General features: G+C 36.2%; 1 protein-coding gene across 1 annotated transcript in view; it reads right to left on the bottom strand.

Annotated features, from left to right (window-relative positions):
* Nucleotides 1–21,095, bottom strand: part of Malrd1 (MAM and LDL receptor class A domain containing 1) — a 647,937-nt gene that overhangs the window by 76,129 nt on the left and 550,713 nt on the right. The window lies entirely within an intron of this gene.

Here is a 21,095-nt window from a genome sequence, read left to right as displayed (position 1 = left end):
TGAGATATATGTGGAAATTGTTGGATGGGACTTTCGTTTAAATTTTCATTTAGCTTCTACCTATCTGACTTGGGGTTATCTGGATAGGAGAATAAGAAAGTTTTAAGCCCAGCATGTAAGTTAGGAGACTCAGGAATTTGATTCTAATATCCTGGAACAAATGAATGATCTTAGTAATCATTTACTACTAGAATTTTTATTATAAGAAAAGTAATTATTCCTCTAGCTTTTGAAGCTACAGCTACCAGGTTCCCATGACTAGATGTAGGACAGTTTTCCTCATTGACTGTCATGGTTATGTCAGTGGCCTCCACGCCTCATGCAATTATGCATTTGTGATGGGTTCATTGTCTAGCACTCGGGCTAGTGGTGTGAGTGCTACACTCACCTAGAGGTGGAGTCAGGATATGATGTAATGGTAGAAAGAAGGTATGTCTCTTGCTGTTTCATGCCTTGCAATTTGCAGCTGCCATGAACTGTGGTCTCACCATGCCACCCTGGCTTGGAGCCAACTGAGTATGGATTGAAAACTCCAAGAACTATAAGAAATAAACTTTTCCTTCTCTAATTTTGGGCATCAGGTATTTTGTCTCAGTGGTGAGTAAAAGATAACTAAGACAATTTGGTACCAGAAGAGTGGGTTTGTTGCTGTGACCTGATCGTGTGGTTTTAGAGTCTTTGGAAATGGCTTGTGGGCAGAATTTGGAAAGGTTCAGATGTTGCCTGAAGCACAGAGCTGTAACAGCTTATGCTATTCTATAGAGGAGATTCTGGTCAGAGTTCAAGAGACAAGAAAGTGGGAAAAAAAGCCTGCCGGTAAAGACTAGGATCAGGTTTCTGCTGGAAAGAAAGACTGCATTGGTGGTTGGACTCCAGTTGGCAGAAAGTTTGTCTGCATTTTTCTCGTGTCCAGAGATTTTGCCTGAGATTAAGATTAAGGGTGGTGGACTGATTAATCTATGAGAAGAAACTTCAAGGCAGTTCAATGTTGAATCTATGGCACGTTGGGGGCTTTTAGCCAGATTTATGTTGCAAATCAAGAGCAAATAGCCCAGTAAGATGATTTAAAAATGTTGTGAGTTTGGCCAGAAAGCTTTGGATTATAAAGATAGAGCTGAGACTTTGATCATTGAGAAGGAAAAGAGAAATAAAAAAGATGGCCCGGGGGCACCCTAGGAAGCAGTGGGTCTCCACCCTTTGCAGACTCAAAATGGCAAAAGTGAAACAACTTCCTCAGAGGAGAAGGTTGCAGAGCACCATGCTCCAGAATGGCGACAGAGGACACATGAGGTTCCAAACTGGGGCAGCCACAAAGTCCCAAAATGGCAGCAACATAGAGAAGCTTTTCTTCATAATCAGGTTCACAGAGCCCAGAGATGCAGGCACTTGCGTCCTATGGCTAAGAGGGAGAAAAGCCTGGCTATTGCTCTAGCTGGCAGCAAACCTTGGTGGCATCCACATGATGGTGATTTTAGGTGCAAGTAAATAGCATAAATTCTGAGTGTAAGACAGCTTCTACCTTGATTGAAAAAGGCCTAGGCGGCCAACCGGTGTGCCCCAATATGTAAAGATGTAAGGGTGAAGCCTAAGGTGCAGTGGAGATCCCAGAAGTTTGGCTAGAAAAGTGCATCATACAAGGAAAGCTGCAAAAGCCGAGCAGAGTAGCCTAAGAGAGAAGCTGCTGGAGTTAAAATCCCTGTAAGTTCCACGGAGCCAGAATCACCCAAGCCTTTTGGAGCTTGCAACCAGATTGTTTCAAACGCTGAGCATGGAACTCCTGGACTTAATGTTCAACTTGCTAGATGTTGGACTTGTTTTGTTTCCAATGCTTTGAATTCCCATTTGCAACTTTTGGAATTATAATATTTATCTTGTGTCTTTTCTTTTTGGGAATGTTTAACTTTGTTTCATTTGTACAGAGGGTTACAGTTAAGAGTTTGCCACAGATCTTTAGGAGACTTGGGACTTGGAAGACTTTGGCAACTCTTGGAGATGGACTAAATGTCTTTTGTATAAAGGATGTGCATGAGTCTCTGGGGGCCAGGGTGGAATGTGATGGTTATGGCAGTGGCCCCCAAGTCTCATGCAATTATGCATTTGTGATTGGTTCATTGTCTAGATTGGTGGTATGAATGCTACACTTGCGTAGGGGTGGAGCCAGGATATGATATAATGGTAGAAAGAAGGTGTGTCTCTCTTACCAATTTGCACCTTGCAGTTTGCAGCTGCCATGAACTGTGGCCCTGCCATGCCACCCTGTCTCAGTTGGTAGAGCCAACTGAATATGGACTGAAGTCTTCAAGAGCTGTAAGAAATAATCTTTTCCTTCCCTAACTTTGGGCATCAGGTATTTTGTCTCAGGGATGAGTACAAGGTAACTAAGACACTGACCCACAAAATAAGATGAGATGAGATTTGCCATCTCAGCAGACTTGTAGAATCCCTTTGGTGTTCTATTCTGTGCCAGGGAGGGAGAAAGGCCTTCATGAACTGCTGCCCTGTCCAGGCTCCACATTGGTTGGCTTTCTGTTGAGTTTGGCCAATGGGAGTGAGCAGTTGGAGCTGGGAGAGTAGAAGGAGAGATAATTTAGAACATATTTTGTCCACTTCCTTCAGCTTGTTCCAGCTTCTTCACCCAGTGCCATCTCCATCTTTCTCCTAATGATGAGGCTTCTCTGTCACAGGAGAGATCTCAATGGAACTGGTTACTCAAGACCTACCCCATACACTTTTCACTGAAGTTTCTACTGTGCCAATCTTGCGAGGCCTCAATGTTTCTTCTCATTTGAGCCTTAGCACATCTTCTGTAAAGTAAGAAGCTATTTCACAAAAGTTTATTTGAGCCATTTGGATAAATTTTCTTTCTGCGGGTCCCAGCCTGCTATTGCTATGCAATTATTAAACTGCTGGTAAAGCAGATCATCTAAGTTCAGCCTTTTTTCCCCTGAACTTCACAATGTTTCATATATCTGATAGTCACTGAATAATTAAGCTTTATGTGTTGTGATGTTTTTCTCATAAAAATAAAGAAATAGAAGACTTACTTGTCAATATGAATATATATGTGCTCACTATGGTGATTTAGTCAACTGTACACTATATAAAATATATTTATATCTTTATCAACATACCCTTCTTATGTGTGTAACTTGCACTCCTTTGGAACCATAAAATCAATAAACAATAGCAAAAGGCAATATATTGCAATTTACATATCCACGAGGAAAATTATTAAAACATCATTTTTAATTCCAATACATGGAAAAGAATAATATATGTAAAGTCTTATTTCCTATTATTGGAGTTTTTATTTAAGTAAACAAATTCTCATTCTGACACTCTAACAACAAACAGTGTTTTTCAATTTTTATTCTACAAAATGAAAAATGTAGTTATTAGAAAATGTTCTTTTTCTAACGTTAGAATCCTGTAATATATTCAGAAGCAATCACATTAGTCCTCGAAGTTGTAAGTTGATAGTGCAATAAAATGAAAACACTTGCCAGGAAGCAGTGTTTCCATTCTGGCTTCCCAAGCACTAAATTCAAAGGATGCATTTTTAAACATGCATTTTATGTTTACATAAATACATATAAAAATTTAACTATGAATCATGAAAATTCACAATTTAATCTAAAACCCGGGGAAATAAGCCATTTTTATTATCTCTTTCATGCTCCAGGTAGAATCAAGCAGGACAAGTCTTGATGAAGAATGCAGAGGAATTTCTTACATCTCAGAGTTGCAGAGGGCAGCAGATTCAGGCAATGGCAGACAGAAACCAGCGCTTTCCAGGGACAGGAAAAGCCCCACAGGAGTATCAAATTTAAAACGCATTGAACTACTTGGGTCTGTCAGCATCTCACTAGCAAGAGGGATGAGTTCAAAAAGTTCTGCCTCACTTCTAGATTTTCCTTCTGTAAGGCAGAGATCAGCCACCTAGCAACAGCACAAAAGAGTCTACTTTGACATAGTTAAACTCATGCTGGCTGAGCAGGAAGAAGAGCTGTGTAAGATCAGGGCAGAGTGGGACGGCCTGCCGTTCTGGTGTCATTAGGGAGCCTGATTTGGGAAATTGGGAAATTCAGGCAGAGGCACGACTTTCTGTCAGCTCTCTTAGAAGTTCAAGTCTCCCGGCGAGCACCCACCCTGGGCTGTATCTCCAGCTCCTGTGCAATAGTGTGCATTGGACACATTCACACACATCACCCAGCAGAGAAAGAAAAGATGCCCCTTTCAATAACCTGCTCCCCATGAAGCTTGCTGGTACACATGCTAGAAAGATCAGTAAAGTAAAAACTGCATGGGTGAAGATGAAGCATTTTCCTGTTCTTCTAGGATGGGTAAAGGATCGTTCTGTAATTTCCAATTCTTAAGTTGTAGACTGCTACCTCTTGTTCTGTCTTTTAAAGCAAGTCCTTTGGCATTACATACTGGTCCAGAAGCAGCCCACACTTTTCTTCTCAGATGACAGAAAACCTACTTAATAGTCAGGTCATAGCAGAATCCTTGGAAAATATGTGGATCACAAATCCCTGTCAGCCACGACTAGTGAACAAAATTTGGGCCGTGTCATTCCTCAGGGAATCCCCACCCTCCCAGCGCTGACAGGTCACGCAGGAAGGAAAGACATCAGATTGCCAAAGCTACAAAAGCTGACCGCTAGTGTAGAAATCTAAAAACAAACCAGTCTTAGCAGAGAAGTCTCCAAACATATCACGAAGCAGTCTTGCTGGGAAAAGGGCAGAGAAGGAAGATTTGGTACACATTACTTAGTTGCTTTTCATTCTCATGAGGTACCTGATAAAAGCAGAATCCACTTCCGCGGTGGAGCAGGGATGAGGGCCTGGTGAGTTTGATGAGAGTCACTAACTCACTTTGCCTTCAGTCACATTTCTACTCTGTCTTGCTTGCCTGGCTCTGCCTGAAGCAGAAAGTGTGTAATGCTTTCTGACAACAGGAGGCAAAAAATATAAAAAACTGAGAGGCAGGCACAGTCATCCGGAGGACACTGTGGAAAGCAGCCAGTTGTCTCTGTTTCTTACTGTAAGAGATATAATTCATTTTTATGTGCTGCAACCATTTCTAAAAATCTGATTTTTAAAATACTTTTCTGACAAGAGCAGTCCTGTTTAAAGCAAAACTGCGAAATTAAATTATAAATATCTTTGTTCCTCCCAAGGCAATCTTCTCCAGAGCTAACTCTACTTAATTGTTTGATGAGTAGCATGCCAGTTTCTTTTTTGTTTTCACAAACACAAATAATTATATACTTCACTCAGAAATAAGATTTTAACTTGCATATTATTTTGGTATTTGCATTGTTCACTTAACAATAAAGAAACTTTCTTTGTCAGGATTTGCACCTTCCATTTAAAAATGTAACAATATTCCATTATACTATAATAAAAGCCCAAATTTCTTTCCAGTAAGGTACTACTGAATAACAGCAAAACCCAATACTTATGTTTAGATTTGCCACAGACATGTTAATAGTCCAGGTTCTGAGGTTGCTTTCCCTATACTTGAGTGTGTACTTTCAATTAAAACTTGAATGGATATTACTCCTTTGTCTTTCCTAGAAATTGCCTTTCCTTCCATGATCTATTTTTAATTTCCTTAAAAGAATGTCATATTCTCACAAGCTGTGCAAAATAAAATCATTGTTTCTACAGCCTCATAAATAGTGATATCACTAAATGATATGTGTGTGTGTGTGTGTGTGTGTGTGTGTGTAAGTTTGCTAGGTTAAAAAAGGGGTAAATGGTTCACTTTGCACTTACTTTTTAATGAGGTTGAATAATTTACAGATATGTGCTGACTTTTTAACTGATATTAGTTTTTATCGCTTGGGAGGAACACAATAGGTATTATAGCTAATATCTATTGGTGCAATACACTGTATTTTTCTCTTGACTGCTTAGTGTTTTTGCTTTTGACTTTTATTTACTGTCTTTCACTTTACTGCAGTTTGAATTTTGTTTAAGAAACATCCATTTGGTCAAATTTTCATATCTATTGAACTTTTCTTTTATAGTTTCTTAGAAAAGATTTTCAGATTTCAAGATTTTAAGATGTCTCATGTGTTATGCAGAAAATTTTATAATCTTTCCTGTTGCTATCTTTAATAATCCTGAAATTGATTCTCTGTATCATGTCAATAATAATAGTTTTAGGTATAATGCAAATAATAATTTTATATAATTACTGTTTAATGTGTAATTCCAGTATTTGGGAAACTGTGGCTGGAGGATTGCTGCAAGTTCAAGACCAGCCTGGACTACAAAGTGAGCCAAATGCCAGCCTGAACTGCACAGTGAGACCCAGTCTCAAAAAAACAACAAAAAAATTGTTTTAAATACCAATAATTTATAACTGGCTGATTGTTCTAGTATCAATTACTTTTTTACATATAATTTCATTCTCATTACCTGAAATGTGTTGTATTTTATACTAATTTTATATAGCTACATTATTTTGTTTGAGTCTTTATTCTGCTTTAATAGCCCATTTGTCAATTCCTGTTCCAGTTTTGTGATATTTGTCATAATGCCTTCACAGAAGGTTTTATTAGTAAGTAGAGCAAATACTAATGCTTAATTTTGGCTTCAAATTTTGTGTTTATTTTCTTCAGGAGAATATTTAAATTTCATTATTTTGTCTCAAGAACAAAAACAAATATAGGACATTAACTGGATTTAATTAAGTGACTTAATTGGCTGTTACTGGAACAATGTTGAATACTGCTAGTACAAGGAAGTGGTTTATTCTGGATTTTTTTTCTGTTCATTTATTCAATTCATTTCTGAGATTTCTTTATTTGAGCTTACTAGCATTCTTTGTGTGGACTGTAAACATTTACTATCAACCACATATAGGCCTTTATATATTGTAATAATTGCTATTTCCAAATGTAGCTCTTTTCTAATTATCTTATTCAACTGGCAAAAAAGAAATTCACACAGTCTTGTATCTATCTATCATGCTGGCCCCTTTTATTATTCTAATAGTACAGCAGTTAATTTTTAGACTTCCTAGATTGTTGATATCTGCAAAAATGTTTGTACTATATTTCTTTTCCAATATGTTCAACTCTTCTTTTTTGTTTTTCTTTTTTGCTAAATCTTCTTGAGCAAGTAAAATAAGCCAAGTCCTGGTAAACATTTTTCTTATTTCTAGTTTTAAGAGAAAATGCTTTCTTAAAAGTGCTTCTAAGTTGACAGATAAGATTGTATGCATTTATTGGGAATATGAAATTTTGAAATGTGTACACATTGCGGAAAGTCTAAATTCAGGTAATTAACAGATACTATCTTACAAAGTTGTTATTTTTGTGATGAGAATGCTTATATTCTTGGAATTTTTCAAGAATACAAAATATTAACTATAGTCATAATTTTTACAGGTTTTTAAAAGAAAATATATTTAAATTTTTTGGAGAGTGGAATTATATCTTTGACTTAAATATTTACTATGCCAATGAATCAACTTAACTTTTATGCCTATTTGGGTCCAATATTGGTAATGCTTATTTTTGTATATGATTGTATTCTCTATGTGCTAGATTTGAAAAATGTGTATTGCACTGACATATCCTCTCAAGCTTATATAAAAGTTATTTAAATACAAGCCTGTTTAAATTAGTTTTTTGAAACTTTGGAATGGTTTTCATTTGCAAAACACTGACTTGTTTTTATAAGTTTTTTTTCATTTTTAGCACTTGAAGAACTGTGCTTGAGAAAAATAACAACAGAGGGCATGCTCTTACATTTTGAAAATATGTTCTGTATTCCACCTTGTAGAGAATGATTGTTTGTTGCCATGGAGATAATTAAGATGTTATACAAGCAATTGGAAGTAGATTACTAATGCCTTCCATGGAGACAAATTCTTAAAAATGTTCTTCTTAGCTAAGAAAAGAAATTATGAATTATGCATTTCAACTACACAGAATCCTTTTTTCAATTCATAATTCCATCATGGCAGCAACTGTTAGTTATTTTTTAGTAAGTGTCCTTTTTTTGTCCTCTTCCTTAGAAAGAAGTTAAGCTATGTTTTTCAAATTCCTAGAGTTGGTAAGTGGTAAGGCTCATATCCAAAGTTAAATTGGCCTATTTTTAGAGTCTCACCTCTATTCTATTGTACACTAAATAAAAGATATGACTCACATGCATGTGGGTTCAGGGAAACCTTTAGAGAGATTGTATGTCATTTGAGACATAAAGAATCCATCTGAAATCTTTTAGGTTGTTTAAGGTGGAAATTGTAAAATAGGCAAAAGACAACACGAACGTTTATAGCAATAAATGCTCACATTATGCTTAATAGTTGAAAACCACTCAATGTAAATAAAACTTAGCTTTTTACATTCATTAAGGTTTTTGTTCAAGTCTTAACTCACAGAGTGATGAAACCTTAGAATCATAAACCATCTAGTTAAATTACAAAGAGGCAGTATACCATGAGTTTCAACTGTTAATTGTAGCCAAGAGATCTAGGAATCAGATCTGAAACTGGATTCTATTACTTTCTTGCTTTCTGTATCTGGGAAACTTTCATAGTTTCACTAAGTCTCATAATTTAAACTGTCAAATTAGACCTACTATTATCTGCCTTACATGTTTCTGTTAAGGCCAGGGGTATAGCAAATACTTAAGGGACGCCTGACTTGTAATTACTGTCAGCCACATAGTCTTTAGATTATTACTGTCAACATTTGAGTCAAATAAAAGAAAAGCTACGAATAGTTCCAGTGACTGAAATGACACTGTAATGACATTTCTTTATTTTTCCTTAGCCTGCTCCAGACAAGTTTTACTATACCTGACCCAAGAGACAATTTCTCTGCCTCACGTTGCATTGTAGTCTGTTACATGAATATTTCATAGTGTATTCTATCACTTTTCTCTATGTGGGCATTTACTTTGTGCTATGGCCTGCATCTAGATGTACCCCCAAAGCCTTGTGAGCTCACAGGTGGGCTTTTTGGAGCTGACTGGATCTAGGGCATGTGACACTGACAGAAAGGCTACTTAATTAGCGTGGTTCTGTGTGGATAAAGGAAGCCCTACCCTGGGTGTAGGTGGTGCCAATAGAGGCCAGAAGAAGTGTAAAGGAAGCCAGGTTTCTGGCTGGTTGTTGCGTGCTACCTCCTGCTTTGCCATGGGCTGGTTCTCATCTGCCTTGCCACCCTGCCTTGAGCCAGCCAAATAGGAAGTAAACCTCTATAAAATGTGAACCAAAAGCAACTTTTACTTCCTTAGCTTGTGGGTGTCGCATATTTGTCTCAGTGACCAAAAAAACAGAAACAAAAACAAACAAAAACACTAGGACACTTTGTTTCCAATATTTTGAAATCATAAAGATGTTTTTGCAAGTTTCTCAGGGGAAATGTATTCTGATAGTTACGGTACTGCAGCAACAGAAAAATTCTAGAAATGGAATTACTAGGTCAACAAATAAACTAATATGTAGTTTTGTTAGCAATCGGCGTATTCACCTCTGTAGGAATTGCACTAGTTTGCATTTCCAGTAGCATGTTGTTCACACAAGTGCTAGGAAATAGCCTCTAAGCATCATTTTCACTTGCATAAAGTCAAATCTTTTTTTATGTTTAACCCTCATGACAATTAATGTTATGCGCAAACAGAGATAAAGGAAAGGATGCCTAAATACATCAGCTAAAATACATTTTCTGTGTGTGCCCATGGGTTTCCTGAAGAGGTAAAAAAATCAGTAGATTGAGTTTAAAAGATCCATCCTTACCAATCTGGGGAAGTATCATGCAATCCATCAACGAACCAAACAGAATGAAAATGTGGAAGAAGAAAGAACTCACTTTTGTGATAAAACATCCACCTTGCCCTGCCCTTGTACATCAGAGTTCTTGGTTCTCGGGCTTTCAAACTCTTGTATCTATTGTAGTGACCTTAGTTCTGAAACTTTTGGCCTTGAACTTGGGAGTGACATTACTGGTTCCCTGGCTTTGAAATTCAGCCTAAATTACACAACTCTCTTTTCTGGTTCTCCATTTTAGAGATGGTATATTGTAGGACTTTCAGTCTCCACAACTATGTGAGACAATTCTCATATTAAGTCTCTCTCTCTTTCCATATACATATAGAATATGCATGTATACATATATCATATACTTCTGTTTCTCTGAAGAATCCTAACATAAGCATCATTTTATACATTTTAAGCAGAATCTTTTGTCTACGTTTCATTATAATGTTTGTGCCATCCTTGCATTTTAAAACAGTTCTTCATGTATTAGGGACATTTGTTTTTTTTCTGATATGCATGATGGAACTATTTTTGCACAGATTGACACTTGTCTGTTGCTCATTGTTTTCTTTTGGTTTGTTTTCTTTATTTAAAGGCTTTTAAATAAATTTTTGTAGCAAAATTGACCAGTGTTGTCATGATTATATTTTGGATGGAGTTACTGAACAAATGATTTTTGTACATCTACAATATAGATAGACTCACAATGTATGTCTTCATTATGTGTATGGTTTTACTTTGAACTCTAATCTACTTTAAGGGTGTGTGTGTATCTATGGTGTGAGTTACAAATCTAATTTTTTGTCCAAATACCTAACTAGAGGCTTCAACTCTCCATTTTAGAAAGTTCATCTAAATCCACAATTTGCAATGTCACTAACTCATTTCCTAGTTTTTTATCTGCCTTTGGATATTCTTGCAGACACTCTACTCTGTTATAGTCTAAATGTCTCTAAAGTCTACTCATGTTCTTTACCACGTTGTTTTTCCTTTTATTACATATATTTCTAAACTTAAAAAATTCTTGCTATTATTGTGAAGAGAGCTTTCTTTTCCATTTTTCCTCTTCAAAATAGTTTGGTGTGTGTACATAAACTATTGACTCACATCCTTCAGTCTTATTGAAATGTTTTTATTGCTTAAAGTAATTTATATCAATGATGGCCCAGGGTTTCCCATAATTTCTATCACAATAATTTTCTCATTCTCATGAAAAACATTTTTGGCCCAATGCTATTATTGGCTAAACAGTAAGAAACCTCAGTGAAGAGAGTGGTCATACTTGCTTGGATTCTAATCTTACTGAAAGTGCATTTTGTGACTATTAAGAAAAAGGCAATACTTAGCAATAAGAAATCATTTTATCATTTAATTGACATTTCAGGACTTTCTATTCACATTCATTCTTTTATTCTTCAGTTAGTATAATATTCAAAAAATGTTAGGTCTATATGAGGGACTGGTAAGTATAGGTTTTGAAAGCCTAGTACTCATTTTTTTAATAACTTCTTTTTTATTGGTACCAGGGATCGAACTCACGACTGCCCGCTTGAAATGCAGGTGCTTATGCCACTGAGCTAAATCCCCAGCCCAAGTCTAGTACTCATTTTCTAAAAGAGTGAACCACAATCAAATACTGCCAGATGTTTTAAATTGAAAAATTAGAAATTAGCATTTTTATTGCTTTTTAAATTCCAGAGTAAATATATATATGTAGATGTGTGTGTGTATATATATATACATACATACATATATATAGTTTTTGTAATTTTTAGTTGTGATTTTTAAAAATTTATTTATTTCATGATATTTTAAAATACTCTCAAAATCTTTAAATTTTTTTCCTTCTATATTTTGTTTCTCTGTTGTCTGGCACATAAAGATTTTTTCCTGTTGTAACTATTTAAAATAAGTTTATAATACATATTCTTTAACATATACTTTAGTTTGTTTTTAATATTTATAAGGCCCATTCTTCATTTTTTTATTTGTCAAATTTGCCCTTATTTTATTTCAATCATTATTCTATGTATAATCCTTGTTTAAAGTTAAATACATATATAATGAATTTGATAATATTATATATATATATGTATATATATATATATATATATATATACACACACACACACACACACACACATATATATGTGACATTAATACAGTACTCCAAACTTGTATTCTGTGTTTCTATTGACTTTTTTGTATTTATTTTGATGGCTAAAATATCTGAATCAATGATTTCTATTTATTTTTGCTATTTAATTTGATGCTGCTTCTTATTTCTTTTTTATCCATGATGACTTAGGATTCTTTTCTTTCTCATAAGCTCTTTCCTGTATTCCATATTAATTTGGGGTTCACGTGACTTAACAGTCTATTTTTCTAGCAGAAATATGGTGATATAACAATAGTGCATAGACGTAGTTTCTTTAGGTAAGGATTATTTTTCCTTTCTTGGCTCATAGATTGCCTGTTCAGCCCTTACATATGTCCACCTACTGGTGATTCTCAATAAGGGAAAATCATGATTTACCTGGAAGTTTCTACTCTTGTGAATAATTATAAACTCCTAGGACTTCAGTGATTGTATACAATCTTTCTGCTTTAAGGTCTTAACAGGTAACACCTGGATGTCATTTTCCAAGGGGAAATCCAGATGCTTTGGTGATAGACAACCTCAGGAAACCAGAAAATCCTGTTTTCTCAAATGGGCTGCATGGAGGTGCTCTTGGTTTTCTCTCTTTGGTTCTTTTGCTACCCTGCAGTGACAAGAATCATAAATTCTCACTGTGGAGTATCAGAGGACAGTGTTTGACATTAGCTACCACTTTTCCATAGTGCTCGGTAGTTATTTAAAAACTCTGAATTGTAAAGCTAAGTCTTCATTTAATTTTAAATACAAAAAGAATACCTGCAGAGAATAAATTAACTGAATATTAAGTTTAACTAATGGGTAAATTGACACTAGCAGTGATTGGAAATAATTTACATTGTTATTTGGTGTTTTACAAAGACATGTTACTATAAGGAAGAGGGTAATGGTGAGTGAAACGATGAATATTATAAGAGTGTTGGTAGAAGCTGGAATTTACAAATCAACTATTCATTATCAGGCCACTAACAGGGTTAATTAAATTAAGACAAATCCATAGATTGAACATTTGTTTCCTACACAGCATAACCAAGAATATTATGACTATCATTCTAATAATATCTTTAATGTATCAGTTACAGTTCAGAGTGACTTACATATAAAGCTCACAACTTCCCCATAATGTAAGCTATCATTTTCTTCATTTTACTAGGGAATAAACTAAGATTAAAATACTCGAAGATTAAGGAACTTGGCACTGTTCAGCCATTGAGGGCAGATTTAGAATCAGCAGAGGAACACAATCATGATTTCATAAACACAAAAATCAAGGTGCAAAATAATATGTAAAATATTAATAACATTTCAGTAAAACTCACACACTTGTATATGTACATGTGTTTGTGAAGAGAAAGAAATACTTCACTGGATGTAAATCACACTATTGCAGATAGGACTCAGGTGTTAGAAAGTTCTGGTTTTTGTTGATATCAAGTTGTTTGGTTTTACAAAATTCATTACAATAAACACATCACTTTTGCAGAGGATTATAAGAACCAAAATTTGAATAAAGAGACAAGCCTTTCCTAGGAGGGAAAAAGTTGTTAAAATTCATTTTTTTCATGCTTTCATGCAATTACTAACTGAAATTATAATGTTATATGTGTAAGTAAATGTTTATAATGAAGTTCATTATGGCTTTTGTATCCTTTGAAAAGTATAATTTGTTACCGAACATAATACATGAGAATATTTTGTTGACTTCTGTGGTAGTAATTTTCTTTCTACATTGTATTCTAATAATTTCCCTTCTGAAACCCCATCCTCTTCTCAATCCTTTGTAAAATTCTCCCCCAACTCTGTTTTCACATGTGAGAGAAACAAATTTAGTCCCTCACCATCTGGATTTCAATAGCTAAGTTTATTTAAATCCTCAAGGCTGCTGCCAAGAATGTAAAGCTTTTTGCTTGCTCAGCTGAAACTATCTGAGGTCTGGGCGCTTTCTAGCCTAAGAGGTCTGGAAAGGACAAAATTGCAAACTGACTTAAACATTTACTTACTGAAAACATTTGACACTAACAAACGCTATCCACCTAGATGACATTCAGTAAACAGTTATGACATCATTCTCAGTTCCTTTCAGAGTTTAGCCATTAATATTATGCATCTTGTCTTTCCATCAAGTAATACTTTATGGTAAATTAATCTGCATGCAAACATGGAGAAATTTATAATTTGGTTTAGACATGAAATCAAAGAATGAATTCAGGAAACAAAAGACTTTGAGAAACTCATTAGTAATTCAGATTCAACAATGTGAAAGGCAGTGTCTAGATACAGCTCATTATAAAATTCTTGTGTTAACTAGTAGAGGTACTAATGTTTTAGGAATAACCTACTTTTTGCCAAAATGTAAGTAATGACTAAGAAGGATATGAAGGTTTCAACAGCTTTAGTCAGTGTTTTCCCAATAATTGTTCATGTTTAGGGATGAGTTGAACATCACTTTTCCATCAGTTTTTTAATAAGCAAAGTAATATATCCCACGGTCTGCTAGATGTTAAAGGCATAAACACAGTTATAATGGAATATAAACCACTTCCCTTGGAGTCTAGAAAAATATTTTGCACAATTCCCTAAAGGGAGAAAAAAATCAAATGACCTTTGATATGCGATAGAAGTAATTCCTAAAAGAAATGACAATGTTTGTTTTATTTATTTTCGTTTTGAGTATGAAAAAGTATGCCTTGTCTATACCTTAACTTTGCTCATAAACATCCACTGCAAAAGTCAGAAAATGCTGTGTTTATGAATTAATTCGATTCTTTGTTAGAGAAGAGAAAAATAAAATTTGAAATAAAAGACAGCAAATACATCTGAAATAGGATACACACATTAGAAAAAAGTCTTTGAACAACCTGAACATTGAAAATAGTAGATAATGAATACTATTAAAATGATACACCCCTTATTATAGAGAATGTTGTAAATCACACAAAATTACATTAAATAATTGATATTGTTTAGAAATACACTCACTTCCTCCTTTTTCTTTGTACACAGATAAAGGGAGGTAGTCCATTATCCACAATTTTTACCTTGACTGATGTTCTATTATATCAGTTTAAGCAAAGTAAGTTTTCTAGCTACAATACTTGTTTATAGAAAGTGACAGCTGAGTCCCGGTCGCGCGGGCGGGCGAGAGTGAGGAGCTTCGGACTGAGAAGGAGCTGCAGGGACCCGGAGAGATCTGGGGTGCCCTCACTGGCCTCTCTACGTGTCTGGAGGACTCTGGATTTCTGCGCCCAGACTGCTGGAGTTCCCTCAGGCTTCCAGGTGCAGTGAAGAAGAGAGGTGGGTTTAAGGCTTCCACATCAGCCTCCCCATTCCCGGCTTCATTTGGAGACCTGCTGAGCTCCCGATAGGTGGGCTGGCCCACACTATCAGCCTAGCCCAGCCTGTTTAGCTGCCGCGCCTGGCCACAGGTCTGCAGAGGAGGAGCTGGGCAGATCTGGGGTGCCCTCACTGGCCTCTCTGCGTGTCTGGAGGACTCTGGATTTCTGCGCCCAGACTGCTGGAGTTCCCTCAGGCTTCCAGGTGCAGTGAAGGAGAGAGGTGGGTTTAAGGCTTCCACATCAGCCTCCCCATTCCCGGCTTCATTTGGAGACCTGCTGAGCTCCCGATAGGTGGGCTGGCCCACACTACCAGCCTAGCCCAGCCTGTTTAGCTGCCGCGCCTGGCCACAGGTCTGCAGAGGAGGAGCTGGGCAGATCTGGGGTGCCCTCACTGGCCTCTCTGCGTGTCTGGAGGACTGTGGATATCTCTGCAACCAGGGAGGGTCCACAGGTTCCTGAACCACTGCGGCCTGTGGTGAGTACCCTAACCCGGCTGCGATTGAAGAACTGTGGAGCTTCCAAGGGGCAGGTGGGCGCACAGTGTCCCTGAGGCCCAGCTTGTCTGGAACTGCGGAGTTCTGAGCTGGCAGAGGAGGGCCACTGGTTCTGTAGGCCTAATGGCTTGGAGTAGCGCGGCGCCAGAGTCCCAGTAGCTCCAAACATAGAAGGGGATTTTCAACAGATCCTGAGGAAGCTTTCAAGTAACACTTGAAACACAGAAATATAGGAAAATGACAAAACGAAAGACCAAATTACAACCTCAAACCTCCAGCCCATCTCAAGAAACCCTAGGAGCGATGTATATAGAAGAAAATATATCCCATCCACCTCATATATCGGACACAATAGCCACTGAAATTGACAAGCAACTCCAGGAAGCTTTAAAGAAATTCAAACTCGAAATAATCTCCCAGATAAAAGAAGAAATGATAAAAGAAATGAAAGAGATTCTAAATATATCTAAAGAAAACACAGATAAAAAATTGGAGGAACTAAACAAAAAGATAGAATCCCTAGACGAGCAATATAAGAAACAAACAGAATACATAATGCAGATGCACAGAGATATACAGGAAATAAAAAACTCCACTGAAAGTTGTAAAAACCGCCTTAATGAAAGTGAAGATAGAATTTCAGACCTTGAAGACAGGATTGCAGCTAGTGAACAGGAAAGGAAAGATCTTTTGAAAATAACAAGGAAACCAGGAAACAACAATTCAACAACTGCAAGACGATGCAAAGAAGAATAACATAAGAATGATAGGGATTAATGAAAGAGAGGGAGACAACATGAAGGATGTCAGGAGGATATTTAGAGAAGTAATAGCTGAAAATTTCCCAAGCATGAGATCAGAAACTGACATCAGGATCAGTGAAGCATATAGAACTCCAAACAGTCATAACCAAAATAAAACTACACCCAGACATATAATAGTCACCATCCCAGAAATCCAACACAAGAATAGATTATTAAAAGCTGTCAGAGAGAAAAGACAGATCACTTATAAAGGAAAACCTATCAGAATCACAGCAGACTTCTCAGCACAAACGATAAAGTCAAGAAGAGCATGGAGTGAAGTATTCCAGATCCTAAAGCAAAATGATTTCCAACCAAGACTGATATATCCTGAAAAACTATCATTCAAAATAGATGGTGCAATACGATACTTCCATGACAAAGAACAGCTGAAGAACTTCATGAACACCAAACCAACCCTGCAAAAAATATTGAAAGACAGTTTAGATACACAAAGGAAAAAACCACTAAGCAAAGCAAATAATTAAACAGAACCGAAAGATAAAGATGCAACAGCAGAGAGATAACATTCCTACAATTAACCAGCATTTAACAGTAATAACCATTAATGTAAATGGTCTCAATGCACCAATCAAAAGAAACAGACTAGCAGAATGGATCAAGAAACAAAATCCAACCATATGCTGTTTACAGGAAACCCATCTAACCCAGAAAGATACTCACAGACTGAAAGTCAAAGGATGGAAAACAATTCTTCATGCAGCAGGAATCCAAAAAAAGGCAGGAGTAGCCATTCTGTTTGCAGACAACGTGAACTTTAAACCAACAATGACCATAAAGGACAAAGAAGGTCACTACATACTCGTAAGGGGAAAACTCCAAGAGGAAGAGATAACTATCTTAAATATATACGCACCAAACTCCAGAGCACCCAGTTATATAAAACAATTATTAACAGAAATGAAAACTCAAATTATCAGTAACACAATTGTAACAGGAGACCTTAATACACCACTGACACCAAGGGACAGATCAACCAGACAGAAAATGAGCAAAGAAATAACAGAACTGAATCACACCTGTGAACAAATGGGTTTGATAGACATATACAGAATGTTCCACCCAACAACATCAGAATACACATTCTTCTCAGCAGTACATGGATCATTTTCTAAAATAGACCATATATTAGCTCACAGAACATATTTAAGCAAATGCAAAAGAGTTGAAATCATCCCTTGCATATTATCGGATCATAGCGCTCTGAAATTAGAAATTAATGACAAAGGATACTGCAAAAATTCCGCAAACACATGGAAACTAAATAACACACTCTTGAGTAATCAGTGGGTCACAGAAGAAATTAAAGAAGAAATTAAACAATACCTAAAAGAAAATGAAAATGCAGATACAACTTACCGGAATCTGTGGGATGCAATGAAAGCCGTTCTGAGAGGAAAATTTATTGCACTGAGTTCCCACATCAGGAAAACAGAACGAATACAAGTAAATAACTTGATGCTACACCTCAAACAGCTAGAAAAAGAAGAGCAAGTCAAGCCCAAAGCCAAAAGAAGAGAGGAAATTATAAGAATCAGAGCAGAAATCAATGCAATAGAGACTAAGAAAACAATCCAAAGAATCAACGAATCAAAGAGTTGGTTCTTTGAAAGAATAAATAAAATCGATAAGCCCCTGGCCAACCTTATTAAAAAAAGGAAAGAAAAAGCTCAAATTCATGCAATAAGAAATGAAAAAGGAGAAATCACTACAGACCCAATAGAAATACAGAGGATCATCAACACCTATTTCGAAAACCTCTACTCTCAAAAGTTTGATAACACAGAAGAAATAGACAGATTCTTAGAAGCATATGAAGTACCAAAGCTAGATCAAGAGGATATAAAACTGTTGAATAACCCAATCTCTGCTAATGAAATTGAGAATGTAATTGGGTCCTTGACCACCAAGAAGAGCCCAGGCCCAGATGGATTCACTGCAGAATTCTACAAGAAATATAAAGAAGACCTAATGCCGACACTCCTCAAACTATTCAATGAAATTGAAAGGGAAGCAATCCTTCCTAAGTCATTCCTGGAAGCAAATATTACTCTAGTACCAAAACCTGAGAAAGACCCAACTATAAAAGAGAACTATAGACCGATCTCCCTAATGAACACAGATGCAAAAATCCTCAATAAAATATTGGCAAATAGGATCCAGCAAATCATCAAGAAGATTATACACCATGACCAGGTGGGATTCATCCCAGGAATGCAAGGATGGTTCAACATACGCAAATCAATAAATGTAATCCACCATATCAATAAAGCCAAAAATAAGAATCACATGATCATCTCTATAGATGCAGAAAAAGCCTTCGATAAGGTCCAACACTTATTCATGATAAGAACTTTACAGAAAATTGGAATAAATGGTCTTTACCTCAATATAATAAAGGCCATTTATGACAAACCAACAGCCAGCATCATACTAAATGGCCAAAAATTGAAAGCCTTTACTTTAAAATCGGGTACAAGACAAGGATGTCCTTTATCACCACTCCTATTTAATATAGTACTGGAAGTACTAGCCAGAGCAATTAGGCAAGAAAGAGAAATAAAAGGGGTAAAGATAGGAAAAGAAGAAGTTAAATTATCATTGTTTGCAGATGACATGATACTCTACATAGAAGACCCCCTAAACTCCATTGAAATACTCTTAGATACAATAAATAAATTCAGTAATGTGGCTGGATACAAAATCAATACTCAGAAATCCATAGCATTCCTATACACGAACAACAAAATTACAGAGAGGGAAATAAGAGAAACTGGACTATTCACATTAGCAAGCAAAAAAATGAAATATTTAGGAATTACTCTTACGAAAGAAGTGAAAGACTTATACAGTGAAAATTATAATACACTGAAAAAGGAAATTGAAGATGATCTCAGAAAATGGAAAGACATCCCTTGCTCATGGATAGGAAGAACAAACATTGTGAAAATGGCCATTCTCCCAAAACTGTTATACAGATTCAATGCAATCCCAATAGAAATACCATCAACATACCTTATAGATCTAGAGAAATCACTCCTAAATTTCATCTGGAATCAGAAGAGACCTAGAATCGCAAAGGCAATTCTAAGCAGCAAAGACAAAGCAGGAGGCATCACAATCCCTGACTTGAAGTTATACTACAAAGCAACAGTAGTAAAATCAACATGGTATTGGAATCAAAACAGAGCTGAAGATCAGTGGAATAGATTAGAAGAGACAACCACAACTACGAACACACTCAACCACCTTATTTTTGATAAAGGAGCCAAGCAGGTTCACTGGAAGAACGACAGTCTCTTTAATAAATGGTGCTGGAAAAACTGGCTCTCCATTTGCCGAAAACTAAAGCTAGACCCATGTCTATCACCATGTACTAAATTAAAATGTAAATGGGTCAAAGATCTGAATATTAAAACAGAAACACTAAATCTATTGGAAGACAAAATAGGTAGAAACCTTGGAGACATAGGAATAGGTAAAGAATTCATGAACAGGACTCAAACCGCACGGGAAATACTTCCCAGAATCAATAACTGGGACCACTTCTTATTAAAAAGTTTCTGCATGTCAAAAGAAATCTCCAGCATAGTGAAAAGAAAACCCACAAACTGGGAAAAGATTTTCGTGAACTCTCTCTCAGACAAGGGCCTCTTGTCTAAAACATACAAAGAATTAAAGAAACTCAGACCTCCGAAATTCAAAGATCCAATCCAAAAATGGGCATCTGAGATGAATATGCAATTCTCAGATGAAGAAATGCAAATGGCAAATAAATACATGAAAAAATGCTCATCATCATTGGTCATTAGAGAAATGCAAATTAAAACCACACTGAGATACCATCTCACTCCTGAAAGAATGGCCAGGATCAAGAAAACCGACAACAAATGCTGGAGAGGCTGTGGGGAAAAAGGAACTCTCCTGCACTGCTGGTGGGAGTGTAGACTGGTACAGCCTTTGTGGAGATCTGTCTGGAGATTTCTCAAAAAGTTGGGACTGGAAATCCCATTTATTCCAGCTATTCCACTTCTAGGCATATTCCCCGAAGAACTGAAAGCATCATACCACAGTGATATATGTGCACCTATGTTTATAGCAGCACAATTTGTAATCGCCAGATCTTGGAAACAACCCAAGTGCCCATCAACTGAGGAATGGATAAAAAAGTTGTGGTATTTCTATACAATGGAGTATTATTCAGCTATAAAGAAGGATCACATTGAGATATTTATCAATAAATGGGCACAGCTTGAGACCATACTCATAAGTGAAATAAATCAATCTCGCATGTGTGAATACCGAATAGTTTCCCTAATGTAAGTAATGATTTAAATATATAAAAATATGTGGTAATCATGATTCCCCATTAGGTGGCCTTGAAGCCTTATAAAGTTTTCACTCATTAATTAGAAAGGCTTTATTCTGGGCTTCTTGATATGAAAATATTTGAAGCTAGAGTATATGAAGTTTTACCCAAATATTTCAAGGAAAAAGACAC

Source organism: Cavia porcellus, unplaced genomic scaffold (genome assembly GCF_034190915.1).
Source record: "Cavia porcellus strain 051 isolate PalLab524CR breed Dunkin Hartley unplaced genomic scaffold, mCavPor4.1 scaffold_27, whole genome shotgun sequence".
In the NCBI taxonomy this organism is placed as follows: Eukaryota; Metazoa; Chordata; class Mammalia; order Rodentia; family Caviidae; genus Cavia; species Cavia porcellus.
This window is presented reverse-complemented; position numbering and strand designations above follow the sequence as displayed.